Below are 9,307 nucleotides of genomic sequence, written 5' to 3'. Positions count from 1 at the left end.
ACCATCGTCAAGAAGCTCGCGGACAACCTTGACGTACACCTCCAGCACATGCACCTAGGCTCTACGATGCCCGCCACCCTCAATGGCCTCTATGGTGACAACCTCTTCGACGCACTGGTGGCCCTGTGACTGCCCGCTGTCGTGCCAGAGAATGGCCACCTCGAGGTCGCGCTCACCACGTAGTGCCTGGCGCAGCAAGACACCGTCGACATAATCACCCACGTCAACGCGCAAATCGTCCACAAGGACTACTATGTGCCATAGGAGGACGATAGGTCGCTGGACTTATTGACCCGTAGGGCAACCTTGGACGGCATTCTTCAGAAGCACGTTGAGCTCGCCGCCAACGTCGTTGCTCCTCACACGTCGGTTGGTGACCCGACGCACTAGGGCGTGAGGATGTCGTTGATGGATCCGTATGTATCTTTATATTTCCGTCAAATCCATGTAGTAGTATATGGTACTACTAGTAATCTCTACTCCTAATGGAGCAGTTGGTAGTCTCGCTTCCAGGTTTTTTTCGTCCCACCTTTCATGGTTATTTTTGGTACCTCCTCCCACCTTCATGGGTTTTTTTGTAGATTTTTTTCATCCCCTCCCCCCACTTCATCGGTTTATTTTCGCGTCACCCTCTCACACAATGAAAGAAATCTGAACAGATCAGAACTTTCCATACTGGCGCAAGTTATTTAGTAATGTAGAATCAATCACGAACAATCTCTAAAGATCATATCTAAATTAATTGACCTTACCTTAAATCACTCAATCACATTAATTAGAAAACTAATATTTGATTTTCAGAAAAATCTCTCAATCACATTAACCTTACCTTAACTCACGGATGTTAATCAATCTTCAAACAAAGAAAACAATACATCGAGGGAGCAGTAAATAAACTCCCTTTTTATGACATGTATATGATCTTCCCTTCCCTCTCCGTTGTCGAGCGTTCTTGATTCTCGAGGCTGATGCTTGGGCTGCGTCACTAGGTCGCGATGGTGCCGGAGGACGAGGACGGCAAGGCCGGGTGCCGCGGCCAACCGGTGAAGGGGGCGAAGAAGGGCGGCTTCCCTGGCCCTAGACATGGCCGTGGCCCTGGGAGTTGGTGCGGTGGAAGCGGCACTTGAAGGACCCGGTGTGGGTGGCCAGCGCGTAGATACACTTGGAAGCAGGCCCGTGGCCCGCGCCGGATGGCGCCGACGCCGACCCGGGCCACCTCCTCCGCGTATTCTTGGAGCTGTGGCTGGCCGATTTACATGAATTAATTCCCTCAGTTGTGGTGGCAAGTATAATACACATAATCCATATTATTATGCACTAGTGTGTGTGTGTGAAATAGATGGATTATGGTCCCGTACCCAATAAGATGGATATGTGTGTGTGTGTGTTAGAGAGAGAGAAGGGGGAGAGGGGGAGAGAGAGTGAGGAAGAGGGAGGGAGAGAGTGTGTGTGTGAGAGAGGATTTGATGGTAAAAAAGATTGTCAATGTCACTTGATATGTATGAGAATATTAATATTGAACTCTTAAAGTTAATGTGGCCCTGTTGCAACGCACCGGCATTCTTCTAGTTATCTTACCTTTCGCATCAACTTCATAATTTTTGTATGTACTCCAAGCATGAACCTCGCAAGAACCTAACTTCTCATTACTCTAGGGAAAATTGTTATTTCTATCTATCGGTCGCGCCATGGAGCAGAACCAAATTTTACAAGTTACAAGTTCAAAAGGAAAAGCTTGCCATGTTCGCGTCGCACCCTGCTGCCCACATGGTTGGTCCGGCATGCCGCTGAAGGGGGAATGCGTGTTGTTGCATTTTCACTTACAAGTGGAACCGCAGTTGATCAAACCGACTATCGGCAAACCCCCACCCCGCCCACCACGCAATGGCTGAGAAAACAGGAGGGAGAAGAGATGGTTGTAGCACAGACTCCAAGAAAATTGGTGTCGGATGGGACTCGTGTGGGTGGCGTGTGCCATACTGCTAGATGTGAATGCTAGTTATGGCCCATGCCACCCCACTATATCGAGCCTATATCGAGGTGCTGGTTATGTAGAAAAAATTTCCTGTAGTATGTGCTCAGCCCTCCTCTATCTCTCTTCTCAGCCAGCGAGCAGACACGCGGAGCCCATCGTCTATTTGCTCATATGCAGTCCAACATGTCAGTGAAAACGCAAGAGGACCCACTAAACATGCACATCTTTCACCTCGATGTGCTGGTGATGAAAGACAAATCCAATAAAGATCTTCGGTGGCCGCTTTTGGAGTTACTCAAGAGTAGTAAGATTCTATTTACAGTTTAACCCAAGATGCACATCACGTGGCTTCAACTACCACTCCATTTTCTTGCATGACACGACCTGGATGCTGGATGTCCCATGTGTCGGCAAAAGGAGGAAGAACTCGACCAAATCTTCGGTTGTGCTCTCGGATTAGACTAGTTATGCTAACTTAAAATTTTATTGTGTAGCATGGATGCAAGTTTTGGTATTGGGAAGAAGAGTACATCGATATATTGATAGAGCATAATTTAGTAGATGTTGTAGCACTTTTAGCTAGCATAGAGGCTAGAGATGAGACTAGTGCACTTGTTGATAGAATAGAGGTTAGACATGAGACTAGATGCGAGGAAGCAACGTCTACTTCTTTACACTCGAAGAAGAAATAATCATGCAAGATCGAGCCTCCACAGATCAACAATGAATGCATCAAGAAGGCACTAATCCAACTTACAGGAGCAGTTATGGAAGTTGGATATCTTCTAAAATGTATTCTTGTGATTCTTGTTTTCTTTGGTCTTGCTTTTCTAGTCAAATTTTGGTGATGTATTTCCATGTACCAAAAATCAATGATGAAAAAAAGATATGTGTTTGCAAAGAAAAATGTACGCAGCTGGGATGCGTCCGCGCGTTGGCGCACGGCCACCGCATCCGAGAAATGGCCCGGAAACGACCCCATTGCCCTACCCAAACGGACAGAATCCGGGCAAAACGGAGGTCCGTTTGGGGTCGTGTGTTGGAGTTGGCCTTACAAGTGGGAAACTGACTATCGGCAAACCCCCGCCTTGCTCGCCGCGCGATGGCTGAGTTAGAGAAACGACGAGGTTGAAGAGAGTTGTAGCACGGACTCCAAGAAATATGGTGTCAGATGGAAGTCGTGCCGGTGGCGTGTGCCGTACTCCTGGACGTGAATGCTTGTTCTGGCCCATGCCACCCTACTATATAGTACTTACGTACGGCGAACACATTAACATATGGCCCACCTCACACTGTGGCCAAATTTCCTGGAGTCTGTGATAGGTTAAAAAGTGTTCTTTGTGAGGGTGGGTGGCTGGTCTCAAGTTTAAAACTTGTTGTATTACGTACGTAGACATAGAGATACTGCAGGATGTGAAGCTAGTACAAATAGTGTACTATTGTTGATTGGCCTCATCCAATAACCTGTTGCGATGCACATACAATTATGTATTTGGAAAATATATTTTTTTGCCTCGTCGCAACACCCACTCTGAGAAGCGACTCGAAAGCCATTCATAAATTTAGTAAGTTTATCACAGGCATCTCATTTTATTACATACAATAGGTCATCAACCCACAACGACAACGAGGATACATTATAAATACTAAAGTTTTCATCACACAACAAATAACAAGCAATGAAATGAACTTCAACTCAACCAATCCTCGGCATTGGAAACGCTTGCTTTGAACCACAAGTGATTCTCTAGGAAGGGCCAGCTACTGTCAATCTTGAGACCAATGCAGGACTGATCATCCAGGCTGAAGCGGCCTACTATATCATGACCAGGGTAGGGAACCACCGCAATGCCCAAGGCATAGATACAGTTTCTTCTCATACATGGCAGTAACATTGTGTCAACAGCAGTTGGATCGCCTTTCACCATCATTGGATAGTTTTGTCCAAGGAAGAGCGAGTTTTCTCCAAGACTATCATTATTGTACCAGGGAGAAGGTGTTGGCGCTAGCACACTAGTACCCATCCCGAATACCATGCAACTGGTGTTGGAATAGGTCCGGTGAGTGCGACCATGGGAGACAACACCTGCTTCCGTAGTAGTAACATCAGCAGTGGGTTGTATACAGACAAGAAGGGGCGATCCATCAGAATAAGTTGCCAGGCGCCACTGAGTATATGGGCCCTCCTCATCCTCATGCTCGTGAACATCACCATCGTCATCTCCCCCTTGGTTTTAAAAAATTTCAAGTATAGGTGGTGGAATGTTCACAGGACCTTGGGAACACAAGAAGAAGGTTAATTAGTAAAGGGAAACTTGTTAACCCACATGCATGTGGGTGAAACAATTATAATTACGGTGGAAGACAAACGTACCGAAATTACGAGGATCCCATGCAAAAACAGTGCCATGAGCGGTGGCAGCAATCACAAGACCCTCGTATTGAATTGCATCACAGTACACATCCGTGTATAGAAACTGATTTTTGAGCTATATCCATCTAGTCGAACCACGAAGGACGGCAACAAGCTTGTCGAAGATAGCAACAACTCCATAGTTCCTGTAATGCCAAGAGGGTTAGGAACTCAACAAATTGCTATCTTTCGTAGAAGACAGTCACCATGATCGTATTTGAAAGTGCGTAGAATACCGGTGTGCTCAACCTCTGGGCCGTCTAAGATTTTTGGAAGTGGAACCCGGTGATGAGTGTACACATTCACAAGTTCCCACTCATAGTTGTACCCAATATAAACAACCCAATCTCCATTTGCGCCTGCCCAAGCCTTGTCCTCAAGCGATGGCATCTTAACATCATACGTATCATTATCAAGCGACATCAACTTGCACAAGGCGAGGCTTCCCTTGTCCCCACGCCAGTCAGTAGGGTCACGGTGAAGAAGATAGGGGAGATCAAACCACTCCTGGACCCTTGGGTTCCTTGTAATGATGTTATTAGTTGAGTCGAGAATGGTCTGGAACGAACCTGCCATGCTAGCCGAGGTGATGACATCGCACCAATCGATGAGTTCCTCCACCACGTCATCTTTCAGATCGGGGCAAGAATAAGGGGGTCGTTTCCGGCCTGTTCCCTCCATGGAGAAGACAATTGAACAATGGCAGAAGGAAGGGTGATGGCAAATGGAGGAGGGAGGAAGAGAGTGCGACAGCAGTTCCAAATCGAGAGGGAAAGGTGAAGAGTCAGTGGACGGTTGCCAGTTTTCCACAATACATGAAGAGGCGCCCCGGCCTACACGTCCCTTCAGAAACTGTACAAAAGGACTCGCCCTCGTCTCACTGACATGTTGGAACGGGACCACATGTCAACGGAACATGGTGCGCAATTTCTTGTGCAAAATGCGATCTGGCCATGTTGGCCTGAGGTGCCGCATAAGTTATCGACCTTTTTTAACATACAATTTGAGTGGATAGCTCATGTGGTCATCACATGTGAGAGGATATATAGGTGGGCTAGGTGGGCAGGCGGCAACAATCTAAGTGCTAAAAGAGTTGATCCAATGCTTGGTTTTGTTTGGATTTTCCAACTATGACCATTGGATAGAGTGAATCAATGGCTTAGTTATTCTCATACTATAGAATGGTATAGGAACGTGGAGAGATTTGGTTGATTTTATATCGCTGAATAATATAAAATATTATGAGTGCAGACGCTCCACTGCGAGGTTTGTTGCTCCTTCTCGGTCGTCGGGAATCTATGTTGTTCCACTCTTTCGTTTAAGACATGAGCTTTGTTCATCCTTTTGCCGACACGCGGGACATCTATATGCCTCCATTTTAAAAATCATACTATATGCCTCCATGACACGCGGGACATCTAGCATCAAGGTGGCGTGTCATGCAAGAAAATGGAGATATGCAGTGCGTAAGTGAGTCGTGCACTTCGATGGCACCTAGTACTACGCAATATTTTTCCTCCTCGATGGCATGTGAATAGTGCACGTACTCAGTGATAGAGCATGGGATGGTATCCATGGACATGGTCTACCCTTTTTGAAGAGAGTACTAATAAATACTAACTTTGATGTGTCCCATCAACTCGCAGAACGACGAGAAGCTTGCTTACTACGCCTTCTCCCTCGCCAACGCATGTGCGGTGGCTTGCAGCACGAGGAGAAACTTTTGCTTACAAGCGGTGGACATGCAACAGTTCATCTGGTGTCAGATTGCCAGAAGTAGTACTATTGTAGTACCATCATAATTGTTCGACTTCCTGAAGAGGAGAAGATCCAAGCGCAAGGTCACCTACTAACCTAGTACAGTACTACTATAGCCAAAGTTGGTCCACCTTTTAGAGCATGGTTAATTAATATAGGCGGCTCTTGCAGCGGCACATCATTTAGATCAAGTACTCTCTTCGTAGGAACAAAGGAAGTGAAACAAAAGTTGGAGTGGATGCTAGATTGCCAATTAAAACATAATTACATAGGGAAAAAATCCTATAGCATTCTATCCTATGAATCAAACGACCAATGTAGAAAAATTATGGGGGGTCTCTCCAACAGTGTTCCTCGGCTCGCACCAAGCATCACGGTGGTCAAACTTGGAGTCATTCATCTGGTACATGCGGCATCTCAGATCTGGGCACAAGGTGACATGACCTCTCACTTCGTCCGCCATTTGAAGCGGCGCACCGGTGGATGGCTAGCATACTCCAATATTAGTTTGGCTCTATGTGATGTGGCAACTTAATATACTAACCAGGTGCTGGCTATAGTACTACGGCACTCACACTCCAAGAAGTGACTCGAAAACCATTCATAAATTGAGTTTATGGCATGCATTTGAAAATGTACCATTCATTACATACAACAAGTCATCAACACACAACGATAACGAGGATACATGTTGGATTATAGATTATTTCCAACAAAACACTCTAGTAAATACTGAAGTTTTCATCACACAACAAATAACAAGCAATGAAATGAACTTCAACTCAACCAATCCTCGGCGTTGGAAACGCTTGCTTTGAACCATAGGTTCTCTGGAAAGGGCCAGCTATTGTCAATATCGAGAGCAACACAGGACTGATCATCCAGGCTGAAGCGGCATATATCAGGACCAAGGTAGGGAACCACCACAATGTCCAGGGTATAGCTCCAATTGCTTCTCATAAATGGTAGTAACGTTGTGTCAACAGCAGCTGGATCGTCTTTCACCATAATTGGATAGTTTTGTCCAAGGAAGAGCGTGTTTTCTCCAAGACTACCAATAATGTACCAGGGAGAAGGTGTTGGCGCTAGCACACTAGTATCCATCCCGAATACCCTACAACGGGTGTTGGAATAGGTCCAGAGAGGGCGACCATGGGAGACAACACGTGCTCCCTCAGTAGTAACAATCTCAGTGCACTATATACAGGCAAGAAGAGGTGATCCATCGGAATTAGTTGCCAGGCACCACTGAGTATATAAGTTTTGCTCGTCCTCATGCTCGTGATCATCACCATCATCATCTCCCCCTTGGTTATAAAAATTTTCAAGTATAGGTGGTGGAATGTTCACGGGACCTTGGAAAGACAAGAAGAAGGTTAATTAGTAAAGGGAAACTTGCTAACCCGCATGCAAGTGGATGAAACAATTATAATTACGATGGAAGATAAACGTACCGAAACTACGAGGATCCCATTCAAAAACAGTGCCACGAGTGGTGGCAGCAAACACAAGATCCTCATATTCAATTGCATCATAGTACTCATCCGTGTACAGAAACTGATTTTTGAGCAATATCCATGGACGAACCGTGGAATCAGTAATGACGGCAACAAGCTTGTCGAAGATAGCAACAACTTCATATTTCTCGTAATTCCAAGAGAGGTTGGGAACACGACAAATTGCTATCTTCCGTAGACGACAGCCACCATGATCGTATTTGAATGTACGTAGATCATCTGTGTGCTCAACTTCAGGGTAGTCTGAGATTTTTGGAAGTGGAATCCGCTGACGAGTGTACACATTCACAAGTTCCCACTCGCAATTGTACCCAATATAAACAACCAAAATCTCCATTTGCACCAGCCCAGGCCTTACCCTTAAGCGATGGCATCTTGACATAACACGTATCGTTATCAAGCGGCATCAACTTGCACAAGGTGAGGCCTCCATCGTCCGCACCCATGTGAACAGGCTTATAGCGAAGAAGATAAGGGAGATCAAACTGCTCCTGGACCCTTGGGTTCCTTGTAATGATGTTATTACTTGAGTCGAGAATGGTCTTGAATGAACCTGCCATGCTAGCCGAGGTGATGCCGTTGCACCGATCAATGAGTTCATCCACCACGTCATCTTTCAGATCGGGGCAAGAATGACGGGGTCGTTTATGGCTTGTTCCCTCCATGGAGAAGACGATCGAAGAATGGAAGAAGGGGGAGTTAAGGCAAATGGAGGAGGGAGGAAGAGCATGCGACAGCAGTTCCAAATCAAGAGGGGAAGGCGAAGAGGCAGTGGACGGTTGCCACGGTACACGAAGAGGCGCCCCGGCCTACATAGATGTCCATTCGGAAATTGTACAAAAAGGACTCATCGTCGTCTCACTGACATGTTGGAACGGGACCACATGTCAACGAAACATGGTGTGTCATTTCTCGTGCAAAATGCGATCTGGCAGCGTTGGCCCGAGGTGCCGCATTATTTCTCGACTTTATTTTTTAATGGTGTGCCGTTCAGTTTTGAAGCACGACTAACTGGTACTGTATGCAGAGAAAATATAAACTACTCTACCACTACTCCACCTCTAGTACTAGTAGTATAAAAAAGATATATAGGCTAGAGCTTCTGTGCTTTCTTGCTAAGGGCTGCCCACTTGCTTCTCACACTATCACCCTGTCTCCAGATCTAAAAAAGACGGCCTCTCTCTCCCTCCTCACCGGTGGTCATAGATCCGCCGGGGAAGAAAAGGACGTGCAGCGTTGATGCACTCCTCGTCAGCGAGCAAGGTCACACACTGACAACAAGGTCGTCCTCTCAGACCTAGCACCCGTGCGGGATGGCCTCCGTCCCCAAGCTCGCTACCTTAGTGTGTGCGGAGGACGACGACCACGAGAGAAGCCACTTCCCGCCGACCCTCAGGTATGCTACCTCTTTTCGAACCATACCCTTGTTTGATTGCCCCATCTACCATGTTGCTGCATGTGGATCTTTTTCCACTCCACCATCTTCCCAATTTTCAATCCTCTGCTCTGCTAGTCACGCAGACGGAAACCTTAATTTGCACTATTAAAGGAAACCCTACTTCATGCAGACTAATCCATGTCTGGGTTGAATAAGGAAAGGAAGGGAGACTATACTGTCCAAGAGAGTAGGCATCGAACCCGCAT

The sequence above is a fragment of the Triticum urartu genome, chromosome 7, assembly GCF_003073215.2.
Source record: "Triticum urartu cultivar G1812 chromosome 7, Tu2.1, whole genome shotgun sequence".
Classification (NCBI taxonomy): domain Eukaryota; kingdom Viridiplantae; phylum Streptophyta; class Magnoliopsida; order Poales; family Poaceae; genus Triticum; species Triticum urartu.
Note: the sequence above shows the minus strand (reverse complement) of the source record.